General features: G+C 41.2%; 1 protein-coding gene across 11 annotated transcripts in view; it reads left to right on the top strand.

Moving 5' to 3' along the window:
* ADD3 (adducin 3) overlaps positions 1-15,395 on the top strand; it is a 184,008-nt gene that overhangs the window by 47,719 nt on the left and 120,894 nt on the right. For 7 of the 11 annotated variants that reach the window (XM_074959378.1, XM_074959379.1, XM_074959381.1 and 4 more), the window contains one exon: positions 13,469-13,514. The exons of the other annotated variants lie outside the window; for them this stretch is intronic. The gene's annotated coding sequence lies outside the window, so the exon portion shown is untranslated. The remainder of the gene's footprint in view (positions 1-13,468; positions 13,515-15,395) is intronic. 11 annotated transcript variants of the gene reach the window in all.

Here is a 15,395-nt window from a genome sequence, read left to right as displayed (position 1 = left end):
AGTGGAAAGATTTATACACAGTCTGTATTGTGAGTCTAGAGAGAGGGCTGAGTCAAATGTGTCCAAGTTACAGGCTTGAGTGTTTGGGAAGATGATTGTGTTATCCACAGTGATGGAGAAAAGGAGGATTGGGGAATGGAGACTGAGAATTCAGTTTTGGCCATGTTGAGTTTGAGATGACTACGGACATCCCTTTTTAAGGATGGCAGAGAGAGGTCAAAGTACTGGATTAGATGAGTGAGGCAGCTCATCAGTAGGGAAGTAGACTTGTGCGTCATTGGCTTAAAGATGGTAGTTGAAGCCATACTTGTGGATAAAAGTACCAAGAGATAAGAGGGGAGCCAAGGACAGAGCTGCTGGCGACATCTACTGAAACAGGGAGTTAAGGCTATGACTTACCGGATAAAACACTGAAGGAATAAGAGGATGAAGTCATGAAAGCCAACAGGACAGGATTACAAGAATCATTGACCACTTCAAAAGCTGCCAAGTGGTCTCAGGTTGAGAATGGAATTGGGAAATGAAAAGGATAGAAGAGAGATTGTATGGTAGTTTGAGGCTGAGGCGTTGAAGGATTGTTGGGGGTGGGGGACGGGGAGGGATGGTGGTTGTTTTTAGTTATGTGGAGAATACAGAATGCTTGTACTGGGAGAGGAAAGAACCGGATGTGAGTGAGAGGCTCACTAGAAAAGTGAGATGGGGTGAGAATATGGGTATGGAAGGCTAGGAGATGTGCAGTCAGAGGAGGAGAGAAGTCAGGAAGTCTCTATATTAGTGACAGGGCTGTTTTGACCATTTTTTGGCAGAAATTAAAACCAGAAAATTGTTGGTTCCTGAAAACTCAGTAGCATTATGTAAAAGGAGTTAGAAAAATTAGTATTGGAATATATGGAAGTTTAAAATAAACTTGAGAGCCAAAAAGGATTAGTTAGTAATTGTATAGCATTTAGAAGATGTAAAATACTATATAAGTTGTGGTCTCTGTGCTACCAATTTTACTTATTTAAATCTGGATAAATATTTGGAAAGTATTTATTTGAACTTAACGTATTATATTGATTCCCCCCATCCCTAAATTAGAATAAAAGGGCACTCAGCCAATGCTTTGGGAGCCACTGACAATTGTTACAAAAATACACTAATAGAAGTTTGTATATTGCCATCTAGCACTTGTCGTCTAGGGATTTCAAACCATTTGACAAATATTAATGAATTAAGCCTGACCAAACCCCCCCACCCCTCTTGAAATCTGGAAACGTTTTCAGTATTTAGAGTCTGATTATAAGCTTATATCAGTAATATTTCATTACAACACTATAAAAGGTTTGTCTTGATGCAAACTATCCCCATGAAGGTACATGGTTTCTCGCAAGAACCCCCAAAATTTCCTTCTTATGAGCAAAAAAAGTTTCGAAAAGCCACTTACTGCACACTTTATCATCATAGTGATGTTTCATTACAATTCTTTTTATAAAAGTGTGGAATTGCCTAATTTAAGATGAAACCTTTGTATTCTTTTACTTCAAGATATCTTATCAAAACACATCCACTACCTAGTTTCCATTTGCTATTGTGTTTAATTCAGACTTGTCCCACAACGTTATTCTCTTTCTGTAGCCCATTCTGTAGCCCAGGAAAGATTAAGTTGTATCCGAGAAAACAGTGTCAGCTAGTATGACCAGCACAGTGTATGTTAGAAGATTCTGCCTCAGTTCATGATTGTACTTTGTATCTCTAGAAATGACTGTTTTCTAAGTCCATAGAACCTTTTTCAGTGAAATCATATGCATTTGAACAACTTTAGTCAAAAAATGAACCAAATCTAATACTTAAGATGTGACAGCTTTAGTAAATGTTTGTTGAGGTAAATCTTCAAGTATTCTGTTCAAAATGAGATCTGTTAATGTTTATGATCAAAATTTTTTAGCTGTTTTAACAAGTTTTTAAACTGGGACAGAAAAAATAATCTCTAGCATGTTTTAAAAACTGTTCAGTATCCTTCTATAATATCAAGCAATTATCTCTCTAAGGGCAAAATTGTGTGGTCTGTAATTAGGAAAAACTTCCATTGATTGCAGTGGAAGCTTGGCCTGAATAAGAATTGCAAGATTTTGCTTAAGTATATGTTCAAAATGGCAAGAAACTATAACCTGGTGTGGTGGCTCGGTAGAGAAAATAGTGGGGGATGAATTGAAATGAAACCAGCAAGTCATTTTTGCATAGTTTTCCATTATCCAGCCCTCATTACACAAAATATGCAGGCTTTAAAGCAAGGCAGTATTTAGAATTCACCACATATTTCTGTAATCTAAAACTGAATAATCCTCAGCATGGCATTGTCAACAAAATGAGATTGAAAAGCTTTGGTATATGCTTTTCCTAAGATATTGGTATTCATCATAAGACTGTTAAGAAGAGAGGTTATAATCACAGTTGCCAACTTTCATGCAGTAAATAAGCACCCCAACTTTCACAATAAACCAAAAATCAAGCTAATCCCATTTCAAAACAAGGCCAAAACAAGCCAATCCCTAAGAACCCCAACACTCTGACTAGATTTCCCCCCTGCATGCAGTCTGTGACTGAGGTGGGTCCACTGTTCACCCCTGACTCTTCTCTTTTCCCCTCCCCCCACCTCCGTGCTCCTACTTGCAGGAGCTGATTTAAAAAAAAAAAAGCAACAAGCCAAACAAGCTACAAGCCAAAAACTAGCCAACAAGCAACTCACAAGCCAATTAAGCCAAAAACAAGCCCAATTTCTGCTTTTTTTTTTTTTTTTTTTTTTTTTGCTGTGGGTTTGGCATATTTGGTTACAATCAGTGGGTTTTGTATTCCTGTAAAGTGCTTTTGCTGATTAGGTGGTGCTTTGTTACCTTAACTATATAGGAAAATACTGATGATACATTGTTTGTTTGTCATTAGATAGTCTAATAGCTATACTCTGTTAAAGTGTATATTTGTCTCTTGCATTTATTACTGGCCTGGGACCTATGGTCTGCAGGACAGACACTTGTTGCACATCCCCCCACTAGTAATGGAATTGGTCCATGCCTCTCCTCCGTTACTGCACGGTTGGCTCAGCAGAGGAGGTTGGACTGAAAGTGGAGCTGGGGGCAGAACTGGGGAAGGGGGAGGAGCTGGGACTGGGGGCAGAGGTATGTGGCACCCTCTCCTCCCCGCATGTTACTCAGTCCCCGCCTAGTGGTCCCACAGTTTAGGGACCACTGCACTAGTGTGTCTTGATGATCCATATTTTAATGAAAAGGCTTCCAAACCTTCTAAAGTTTACCAGCTATCTGTGTAACACAGAACAAACTACTGCCCCTCAATTCCTAGGGCTGCAGAACAGGGATCTTCTTTGCTTTCCTCAGTTAATTTCCCTGTCTAACTCCAGCAAAGTTGTCAAGTGCCTGGGAAAACAGAAAAATATCAGGGAACAGTAAATAGAAAACGAAAAGTAAAAGTGGACAGAAAAAAACATGGAGGCTTCTCCAGGGAAATTGTAATCTTCAGGGGCTCTATCAGACAGTGATATGTGTTCTCCTGTTACTCTGGAGATCCAGGTGTGGGCTTTTTGCTTCTTTTAACATTTTTTAATGACACAGCTGATATTCTGCTTGAGAAGGCTGAGAATCAAATGCTCAGCTCTGGCATGCTGTACTCCTTTACAGGGTGCAATGTCGTCAATCTGTGCTTGTGACTTCTCCCTCTGCACCCACAGATGCTTTCTGCCTGCCTCTCTCCTCTGCTAACAGAATGCCCTGCAATTGTGCTGGTATGGTGTCCTCCTACACCACCTTAATTAAACAATAGTTTAAAAACCACAGTGTAACCCTATATCTGAAGGAATCCCATCAGGCCCCTACCCTCTGGTGTGAAACATAATAGCTCTACCTGTTGTGTTTTTCTCCTAGATCTTTTGATATTACACTGCAGAAAGCTTTTGAAGTTTGACAATTGGAATCTTAAACCAGAATATTACATGCTGATAAAAATTAGTAAACTTTTAAATAGGGTGAATATCCTTTGTCAGTGCTGTTTAGAGTACAATACATGTTCTTTTGACAAAGGTAAAGAGCAAGAAATCCAGAAGTTTAAACAAATTTCTCAGTGTTCAATTTTCCTTTTAATAACCTCTAGCAAACTGCATGTCCTATTTCAAAATTATTGCATATATGGAAGGAATGCTTTTCCTGTTAGCCAGCAAATTAGTATATAATGCATCTTTTCATTTGTAATGGTAGTCTTTGCTTCCCAAGGCATCATCAGAGCATAAGTTTCTCCCTTGTCATATTTAAACTCTTGTGGAAGCTTGTCCATTTACAGAACAGCCGAGCTGCAGTTTCACTTTGGTTTTTGGGGAGAGTCAGGAAGAATTCTTTCCTATCCCTGAACACTGTCAAATGGGGAATATAAATATTTCATATAGGAGGTTTTAATATTTCCTTTGGCTATCAATTAAACTCACACTGTTTAATTAGATTGGGAGCCAAAACACTTTTTTAAATACTATTTCTACCTAAAAGTAAGTTGTTTTTTTGTCTTCCTTTTCTGGCAAATAATAGCTATATAATTGCACGCTCACACACCCTCTCTGCCAGTCTCTTTCCTTCTGAGAATTGTTTGCGTCCCTTCCTGGCAACTTCTCTCCTCTCCTCTCCTCTTATTCTGTTTCCATCATTCTGTTTCCATCTGTTTTCCATTCTATAACCCTGTGCCCTCTCTTGTCCTGTAGGTGTGGTGGAGTGAATATTGTATATTTGCAGTCCTGTGTCAAGCTTTGACACAAAGAACCTCTGCAAATCTGTAACAACAAATGTATATTAAAATACAAACAATATATATCTTTCCCCTAGCTGGTCCCTGTCTGAATCCTGATGCTCTCATTTGACCCCTATTTACATTCCTTCGCTTTCTCCCCATGTCAGACCGAGCACTGAGTGTCATCCTTCTAATGTAGGGGTGGCCAAACTATGTCTCGCAAGTTGCATGTGGCTCTTTCATAGTTAAAATCCACTTGTGGACCCCCTCTCCCATTCTCCACTATGAGACAGTGGGGATGGGAGGGGAGCTTGGGACCTCGTCCTGGTGGTGGGGTGGGGCTTCTGCCCAGTGGGGAGGGGGACCTTGGGGCTTCAGCCCTGCAGGGCGTGCCTTTTGGGGCTTCAACAGGAGTGAGGCTGAAGCCCCAGGCCCTGGCAGGTGTGCGCTGGCTCTCGAACGTCTAAAGATTGTCCCATGTGGCTCAGAGGGCAATAAGTTTGGCCACCCGTGGATGACAGCTGGTTGAAACTCCCTTTATTATTTCAGTGACACGTATTAATTAGCTTCTAAAAAGATGTCTGTTCAGTGTAAGGCACTCCCTATACTAGTGCTCTTTACTATTTTTGAGGTGGGGGTCACTTTGGCAAAAAACCTTAGTGTCAGAGCCACATCAATGCGACACAGACGGTTGAACACTCTGAATTCGTTGTTGATATGGTAATATTGCTTGGGGTGCAGGATGGGGTATGGCTCTGGGAGGGGGCTCAGGGCTGCGGGAGGGGCTTGGAGTGCAGGAGGGTGTATTGGGATCTGGCTCTGGGAGGGGGCTTAGGGCTGGGGCAGGGGTTTAGGGTGCAGGAGAGGGTATGGGGGCTGGCTCTTGGAGGCTGCAGGTTGGGTGGTAGAAGAGCTATTCAGAACCTGCTCATCGAAGGGTGCAGCACTTACTTCAGGCAGCCCTGGCCCCACGTTGCTCCTGGAAGGGGTCAATGCTCCCCTGCAGCCACTGTGGGGGGACGTGGCTCTGCGCGCTGCCTCTCTCTGCAGGCACTGCCCCCGCAACTCACATTGGACACAGTTTCCCGTTCCTGGCCAATGGGAGCTGCAGGGGTGGTGCTTGCAGGCAGGAGCAGTGTGTGGAGATCTCTACTCCCCCACTTATCCCGCTGGGGTGTGCTGGCCACTTCTGGGAGCAGCGTGGGGCCGGGGTAGGCAGGGAGCTTGCCTTAGCTATAGCCCCACTGCACTGCTGGAGAGTGCGATCAACAGGGAGCCGCATTTAGGGTCCATGGGAGACACCACTGGCTCGTAGGCCTTGCAGTGAAGAACACTGCCCAGTATCCTGATGGCGGCTGAGTTGCTTTTCCTCTACAATGTTTTTATCCCTTGTGTCCGAGTACAGGTCTGGCAAATCAGGAGGCTAGCCCAGTGTCAAGTCCACCCGCCCCAACAAAGAACAAACATTCAGCTATCACCCAGCCCTCAAAAACTATATACATATGTGTGGGGTTCTTTGTGCCCAGAAAGTAGTGTTTGCTAATGTGGTGAGTTTGTAGATAGCCTGAGACTGTAGCTCTTTGAATTCTGAAACCTAATGAAAAGTTCGGTAGCAACAATACTACTCTCTTACTGTCAGTCACTGTCAAACATTAAGATAATGGTCTTATCCATTGTAGGATGCATTAGAGATATTTGTATGATACATAGTAAGAGAACCAAAAAAGAGCCACCATGGTTAAACAACAAAGTAAAAGAATCAGTGAGAGGCAAAAAGGCATCCTTTAAAAAGTGGAATATAAATCCTAAAGAGGAAAATAGAAAGCATAAACTCTGGCAAATGAAGTGTAAAAATATAATTAGAAAGACCAAAAAATTTGAAGAACAGCTAGCCAAAGACTCCAATTTTTTTTAAATACATCAGAAGTAGAAAGCCTGCTAAACAACCAGTGCTAAACAATCGAGATGCTAAAGGAGCAGTCAGAGACGATAAGGCCATTGTGGAGAAACTAAAGGAATTCTTTGCGTCAGTCTTCACTGTTGAGGATGTGAGGGAGGTTCCCAAACCTGAGCCATTCTTTTAGGGTGACAGATCTGAGGAACTGTCACAAATTGAGGTGTCATTAGAGGAGGTTTTGGGACAAATTGATAAACTAAACGGTAATAAATCTCCAGAACCTGCTGGTATTCACCCAAGAGTTCTGAAGGAACTCAAATGTGAAATTGCAGGACTACTAACTGTAGTCTGTAACCTATCATTTAAATCAGCTTCTGTACCAAATGACTGGAGGATAGCTAATGTGACCCCAGTTTTTAAAAAGGGCTCCAGAGATGAGCCTGGCAACTACAGGCCAGTGAGCCTCACTTCAGTATCGGGCAAATTGGTTGAAACCATCGTAAAGAACAAAATTGTCAGACACATAGATGAACATAGTTTGTTGGGAAATAGTCAACATGGTTTTTGTAAAGGGAAATCATGCCTCACCAATCTACTAGAATTCTTTGAGAGGGTCAACAAGCATGCGGACAAAGGAGATCGAGTGGATATAGTGTATTTAGATTTTCAGAAAGCCTTTGACAAGGTCCCTCACTAAAGGCTTTTAAGCAAAATAAGCAGTCATGGGATAAGAGGGAAGGTTCTCTCATGGTTTGGTAACTGGCTAAAAGATAGGAAACAAAAGGTAGGAATAAATGGTCAGTTTTCAGAATGGAGAGAGGTAAATAGTGGTGTCCCCCAGGGATTTGTACTGGGCCCAGTCTTATTTTAACATATTCATAAACGATCTGGAAAAAGAGGTAAACAGTGAGGTGGCAAAATTTGCAGATGATACAAAACTATTCAAGATAGTTAAGTCCCAGGCAGACTGCGAAGAGGTACGAAAGGAGCTCACAAAAGTGGGTGACTGGGCAACAAAATAGCAGATGAAATTTCATGTTGATAAATACAAAGTAATGCACATTGGAAAACATAATCCCAACTATATATATACAATGATGGGGCCTAAATTAGCTGTTGCCACTCAAGAAAGAGATCTTGGAGTCATTGTGGATAGTTCTCTGAAATCACCTGTTCAATGTGCAGCAACAGTCAAAAAAGCAAACAGAATGCTGGGAATCATTAAGAAAGGGATCGATAATAGGACAGAAAATATCAATTTGCCTCTATATAAATCCATGGCACGCCCAGACCTTGAATACTGCATGCAGATGTGGTTGCCCCATCTCAAAAAAGATATATTGGAATTGGAAAAGGTTCGGAAAAGGGCAGCAAAAATGATTAGGGGTATAGAATGGCTTCCATATGAGGAGAGATTAATAAGTCTGGGACTTTTCAGCTTGGAAAAGAGGCAACTAAGGGGGGATATGATAGAGGTCTATAAAATCATGAGTGGTATAGAGAAAGTAAATAAGGAAGTGTTATTTACTCCTTCTCATAATACAAGAACAAGGGGCCACCCAATGAAATTAATAGGTAGCAGGTTTAAAACAGACAAAGTATTTTTTCACGCAACACATTGTCAACCTATGGAACTCCTTGCCAGAGGGTGTTGTGAAGGCCAGTACTATAATGGGGTTCAAAAGGGAGCTAGATAGTCATGGAAGATAGGTCCATCAGTGGCTATTAGCCAGGATGAGCAGGAATGGTGTTCTTAGCCTCTGTTTGCCAGAAGCTGGGAATGAACGACAGGGGATGGATCACTTGTTTACCTGTTCTGTTAATTACCTCTGGCGCACCTGCTATTGGCCACTGTCAGAGGACAGGATACTGGGCTTGATGGACCTTTGGTCTGACCCAGTGTGGCCGTTCATATGTTCTTACGTTCTGTCAGAGTGGTGGAACAGCTAGCTGCAGTTAAGTTCTGCTGAAATGAAGAACCAGGAATTCAAGTCCCTCCCTCTTTCGCACCCCTACCCCCCCCCCCCCAAAACACCCCTCACCCTCCCCACAAGCTAGAGGGAAAGGAGAAACATATCTTCTCACCTATATCATATATTTCATTTACCTCTTGGGGGGCCAAAATCCCCATCTGCACCTCCCAAGTTGCCAAAATCTTTAACTTCCTCTTGACAGCTTCTATAATGTTGTGCATTGTCCACAAAATTTGCTGCAAACTGAAAAAGTTTAGGAGAACCTAAATAAATAAAAATATTTAAAAATTAATGCAAGTGAGACTACTAATGGTGGGTACCATTTTTTTATACTTATTTCAGTAACAATCTATTTTTCATTCAGTGATTCTATTACACGATTTCCCATCTTGGGGATAAACCAAGGAGAAACTGTAATGCAAAAATAAATGTTGCAAAACTATTAGATTAACTTCTTCAGTAATTAAACATAGGCAAGTTCTAGCTACTTTTCTCCTTTTAAAAACCCCAGGGTTTGGTGATGGGGTGTTTTTCTGAGTTTGTAAGTCTGTCAGCTGCTGATTTGATTAAGGAAATCTTGCGGCCTTGATGGTACGACACTTCTATATCCTATTCTATCATATATTCTGTATGTTGAGGGTCTAGGAGTGGAAGAGGATGGAACCTTGTTGGGTGGTTGTCAGTTGTTTCCAATGAAGAGATCTCTCCTTGGTGCAGTTGTTTGCATTTCTGTGGTCAGTGGTATAAGGAAATACCATGTTGTAAAAATTTCCAATTGTTTCCTCCAGGGTTCTTCTCAATTGCACAATCGTTTGTTTTTGTTTGTAAAAAAAGAAGAAATTAGTTTTTTAGCTCATTACTTTGAAACTCAGAAATCTGTAAAATCTACTGGTTTTATCTTTGATTTTGTAACCCAATGTCAGGAATCAAACCAGAGGTAATATCTCTCTTTATACTGATCAGCCATTAAATACCAGTGGCTGTAGGATTTCTCTCTTCTCCACAAATGTTTCTCTTTGGGATATTTCCTTGTGCCCCTGAATATCTGGCATCATGATGACTCATCATGGTTACTAGATGGAACTCTAGAGAACTAGTCAGTGTTGCTTTGCCCAGCTTTTATGGGAGAGGTCACTAGAATAGCAACCTCTGTTGCATAAATATTCATCAGGAGGAACAGGCTCTTTGACCAACAAATCCTTTCTTGCCACTGAGTGAAGTACTTCATAAAAAATTTCATTTACAGTCTTATTTTCATTTCCACACAGTGTTAATTTTCAATAATGAATTATTAAATCCATTCCTATTAGAATTGCCTGAGTTTTGAATGAAAGTCTCTGACATTTCTTGCCCAACTTTGATGTGGATGGTGTCTTTCACAAATCAGCTGACGTCTAAATGTGCATCCAAGTTTAGGTGTTAAAGTCCACTGGTGATCCAGTGAATGTGGAGAAAATACCATAATTCTGCCAAAAGTCAGTGGCTTTCTTAAGAGAAAATGAAAATATTTAAAGATATTTGCTTAAACTTAGGCCTTCTCACAATTTCTTCAGACCTTGAATCTTTTTTGTGGCTCTTTCCTGCACCCTCTCCAGTTTTTCAAAATCCTTTTCCAAATCGCTGTACTCCTACTCACTAGTCCCTTGTTTGTGCATCCAAGGATCATATTAGCCTTTTTTGCCACAATATTGCACTGGGAGCTCATATTCAGTTGCTTATCTGCTGTGATCCTTAAATGCTTTTCAGAGTCACTGTTCTCCAAGATACAATCTCCCCATTCTGTAGGTAGGGTCTGCATTCTTAGTTTGATGTGTAATTTTTCATTTGACTATATTAAAACACATTTTGTTGGAATTGACCACACATACCAAGTGAACCTGATTTCTAGGTGACTGTCCTGTCTTCATAATTATTTACAACTATGTCAATCTTGTGTCACATGCAAATTTTACCAGCAGTGATTTTTATATTTACTTCCAGATCGTTGATTAAAATGTTGAATAGCACTGAGCCTAGTACCGATCTCTGTGGAACCCCAATAGAAACACCCACACTAGCTGATGGTTCCCTACTGATTTACTACTTTTTGAGATCTGTCAGTTAGCCAGTTCTTATTCGTTTTAACATGTGCCTTATGATCTAGTATAATACTAATTTTTAAATATGAATGTTGTGTGGTCCTAAATCAAATGCCTTACCAAAGTTTTAAGTCTGCTACATCTACTCAGTTACCTTTTTCCACCAAATTTATAATCTCATCAAAGAATGAAATCAGGCTTATTTGACAAGATCTATTTGTTGTAAAACCACATTGACTGGCATTAATTATATTTTTTATCAGTTGAATAACATATCAGTTTTCCTATTATTTTGTCCATGATTGATGCTGGGCTAACTGACCTATAGTTACTTAGATCATGCTGCTTGCCCTTTTATGAAGATTGCCACATTAGGAGTCTTCTAGAATTTCCTTAGTATTCTAAAACTTAATAAAATTTAACATCAGTAGGCCAGAGATCTTCTCTTCAAACTCTTTTAGGACTCTTGGATACAAGTTATCCAGGCCTGATTTTAAAAATGTTTTTAAAAGTTTATCACTAGTAGGTATTTTATATCCTCAGTTACTAATGGACTAGCGAGAGTACTTCCTTATCCTGGCATGAGAGGAATACATCATCCTGCCTCATTCCAAATACAAAACAGATATTTATTGAACAAACATAGAAACCACAGTAAGCTGTATCAATAGAAACTGCATCTTATAGTGGCTTTGCCTGTCTGTTCTGTGGGTTTGCCCTGATGCAGCCACACCAATGGCTGGCCAACAATTGATGAAGTCCCCCCACTGTAAATGAGGTCTGAATTTAGAAGCAGGTGAGTAACTATCACTGAAGTAGCACTTTGTTATGTATTCGGCAATGAAGTGGTTAGAGAAGAGAGAATTATACTCACTGCTAGGATAGATGGCGACCTGATAGTTTTCATACAATTTCCTATAATATAGACTGCTCTTTTTCGCATTAAATTTCTCACTTGTCAGTCTTACAAGTAGAAAGAGAACAGATGAAGTTTTAAAATGACTATTGCTATGAGATATGTTTATATATTGGGACCGACGGTATGTTACCGAAAAACCTTCACATTTATTTATTCAGAATCTTGCCGTGTCATTAAGTATGCATGTGACTGAGAGTGAGGAATTGGTTTTATCCAGCTGAATAATTGGGGAAAACACATTACTTGATTACACATGGAATAACTGAATTTCATAATTATTTAATCACGTCTTTTTAAAAAAAATAAATATTGTTATGCTCTTGGAATAACTTGTTAATAGTAAGCCTTACCTGACTGTGTACATGGGTTTTTTTATATTCTTAAACTTTGCTTTCCTGGAAGGCCAACTCTTAATACAACTAAAATTATTAGAGAACATTGGACTGACCAAGAAGTAGTAATGGTGGGGTTAGGGCTGTCTAATACAGCCGAAAAACAGTGATGCAAGAAATGCATAGCGTACCGTTGTAGAGATCAAAAAAAATATTTTGGGAGTACTCTGGCCAATTTGTGAAACAGTAAGAAGGAAAAACTGGTGATGGCTGGAATAGGCTGTCACAGCCTTATGAATAAAAATACCATGGTTAATGAGAAATGTATATGTCTGGATTGCTTTGTACAAACAGAGCGTACTGGTTTCATAATGGTAAACCCTTATATTCATTTTATGAATCTATGACTTTATTGCTAAGTTTGAATCCTACAGATGTGCTCTTGCTGTCTTGTGGGGTTTTTGGTTTGTTTTTGTCCCCCGCTCCCCCACCCCTCCACTGTAATCTGCTATATATGGCGTGACTTCAGAATGTGAAGAGTGGTTTTGATTTGTTGGGAAAATGGTAGAAATACTTTGGTTTTTTGCCCCCTGTGAATTGCATACAGAGGAAGAGATTTTTACTGCAGAAAATAGTTCATACCAGAGAGAACAAAGATGTTAGAAACACGGGGATTTTTTTCTTGTGCCCTTTTTTCATACATTTTATTTAGGCATTTCACTTTCACATAAAAAGGTTAATTGGAAGCAAAGGGGAAGTTAATAGCATCCCAGCTGCCTTGAAGGACAGGGTTGAAAAGAGGCAGAAGTTTCTCTATGAACTTTGAACTCTAGTACAGTACTTATGACGTGGCCAAACTTCAAAGAGAAATGTTCCTCTTTCTCTTGCTCCCCACCCAAATTGTGGTCTGCTCACTCAACTACATCTCAGAGGCAGCAGGGCTACTTCACAAGTTTTGTTTTTTGTTGTGCTGAAAGAAGAGTATGGATCATACTTAAAATGGTGGTGACACTTTTAAGTATCTAATATTTTTTTTATTGAATTTTGGATTCAGAATTGTGAGAATTTGGCAAAATGTCAGGATTCATGTACTAATACATTCCTGACTGGATATTTATCAACATTCTCCAATTTTAAGGGTTCCCCTTTTCCATGACTGATGCTGTATAATTAGAGCCTTGCAAATCTGTGGATATCCGCATCTGCGGATGCGGATATCCACGGACCATGATTGCGGATTGCGGCTCGCGGCTCGGATGCGGATACGGATTTTGTATCCGTGCAGAGTTCTATGTATAATGTATTGTTCGTTCATTCTTTTAAATCTACATACATCTTCTCAAATTTCATAGTGAGTTTTTATGTAAATATTTTGAAGAGTTCAAGAAACCTTTTGATTAATACATCTTTAGAAGTAAGTATACAGTATGCTGAAAGGTAACACAACACAATTCCAACAATATAGAAATCCTCTCAGGAGACAATGATCTTTTTGTTTCACTTTACAGGTTAACTACATTAATAGAGCAAGGAGAATTGTGAAAAACATCCCAGGTAATTAAATGTTTTAAATTCTATAGCAATGTGTTCTTGGAGGCAGTTTAAAATAAATCTCCATCATTCTTAGCCAATACTGTCAAGATCATCATTATATTAAACGCCTGAAAAATTATTAAAATTGCTTTAAAGTGACAATGTGATACATTTTACGCCTCTGCCTATCAAACTCACTCATATTCTCTTGTTATATAATATATTATAGTAGGAAGCAATCTTGCATTGTCTAGGGATGGTCTAGAGCTGAACATACCATATAATACTCTTATGGCACCTTTTTATATTTGAGGATCTCAGTGCTTTATAAACAATAATTAAACTTCACTACACCACACTTAATAGGAAAGTATTATCCTGTTTTTATAAATGGGTAACATAAGTCACACAGCTTAAGTGCCAAAGAACACCTAGCAAGTGTTTTGACCATGGTGTGTCACTTTGCTAAATTGAAATAATTTCTGTAGTCAGCTTTACAATGTGTTAAATTCTGCTATTCATCTTATGTTCTTTTCCAAGAGAGTCTTTAGGCAGCAGAACCTGAGCAGTTGCCTGTGTTTTAGATACAAGGTGGCTGTTGTCATTCATACCTTCCTCCCCTCACAGCCTGATTATTTGCTGCCTCTTGGAAAGTGGCCCTGTGTGTACATCTAGGGAGATGGTATGTAATGGGTTTTCATCTTCAGGCTGGTAGGCAGCAAATACTCTAGCAGTGTATTTCTTCCTTTCCCTAAAACCTTGTTTCCACTGAAGGTGCTTCTAATTTTAGATGCCCTAGATCAGTGGTCACCAACCGATAAATCTCAATCGCTTGGTCGATCCTCCATGTCGATCGTGATCTCCAGCGGCGCAGTGTGACTGCAGTTAAGACAGACTCCCTGCCTACCCCGGCCCCATGGCGCTCCCCGAAGCAGCCCGCGCAGCCCTGCGGCTCTTGTGGGGGGGAGGGGCAGGGGTCTCCCCCCGCACACTGTTCCTGCCTTCAAGCACTGCCCCCGCAGCGCCCATTGGCCGGGAGAGCTGCGGGGACGGTGCTTGCAGAGAGGGGCAGCATGTGGAGCCACGTACCTCCTCACCCCCCAGGGGCTGCTGGGGCACATTGGCCCTTTCCAGGAGCTGTGTGGGGCTGGGTTAGGCATGGAGGCTGCTTTAGCCTTGCTGTGCCCACTGCTGACGGGGAGCCTCCAGAGGTAAATGCTGCTTGGCGGGAGGCCGCACCCAATACTCCCTCCTGAACCCCACCCTGAGCCCCCTCCCAGAGCCAGCACCCCATACCCCCTCCTACACCCCAACCCCCAGCCCTGAACCCACTTCCAGAGCCAGCACCCTGTACCCCCTCCTGCACCCCAACACTCTGCCCCAGCCTGGAACCCCGTCCTGCACCCAAACTCTCACATAGAGCTTGCACCCCTCACTCCCTCCTGCATCCCAACCCCCTTCCCCAGGCTCAACCCAGAGCCACCTCCCACACGACGAACCCCTTCCTGAACCCCAACCCCCTGCCCCAGCCCAGTGAAAGTGAGTGAGGGTGAGGGAGAGCAAGTGACTGAGAGACTGGGGATGGTGGTGGCGTGAGTGGGGGGGGGGGGGGGCTTTGGGGAAGGGGCGGGGTAGATCCTGAGCTGCCCTTAGATTCAGAAAGTGATCTTGGGTATAAAAAGGTTGGAGACCACTGCCTTAGATAAAATAAAATAAGCCAAAACACTTCATTATCTGTCTTATGTCCTGATGCCCACTGTGCTGGTAAACCAGCTACTTTAGAATTTATCTTGCCGTAGGGCCTGGCTACAGCCGTACTCTTGGCCTGCTACTCTTGCTTTGTTACTCAGTCACTTGTACCTTGAACAGCCCGTTTTTGGTGTGCCACATGTTTTCGTTCTC

The sequence above is a fragment of the Natator depressus genome, chromosome 7 (assembly GCF_965152275.1).
Source record: "Natator depressus isolate rNatDep1 chromosome 7, rNatDep2.hap1, whole genome shotgun sequence".
Classification (NCBI taxonomy): domain Eukaryota; kingdom Metazoa; phylum Chordata; order Testudines; family Cheloniidae; genus Natator; species Natator depressus.
The sequence above is the reverse complement of the archived record's forward strand: the minus strand, read 5'-3'. Positions and strand labels throughout refer to the sequence as shown.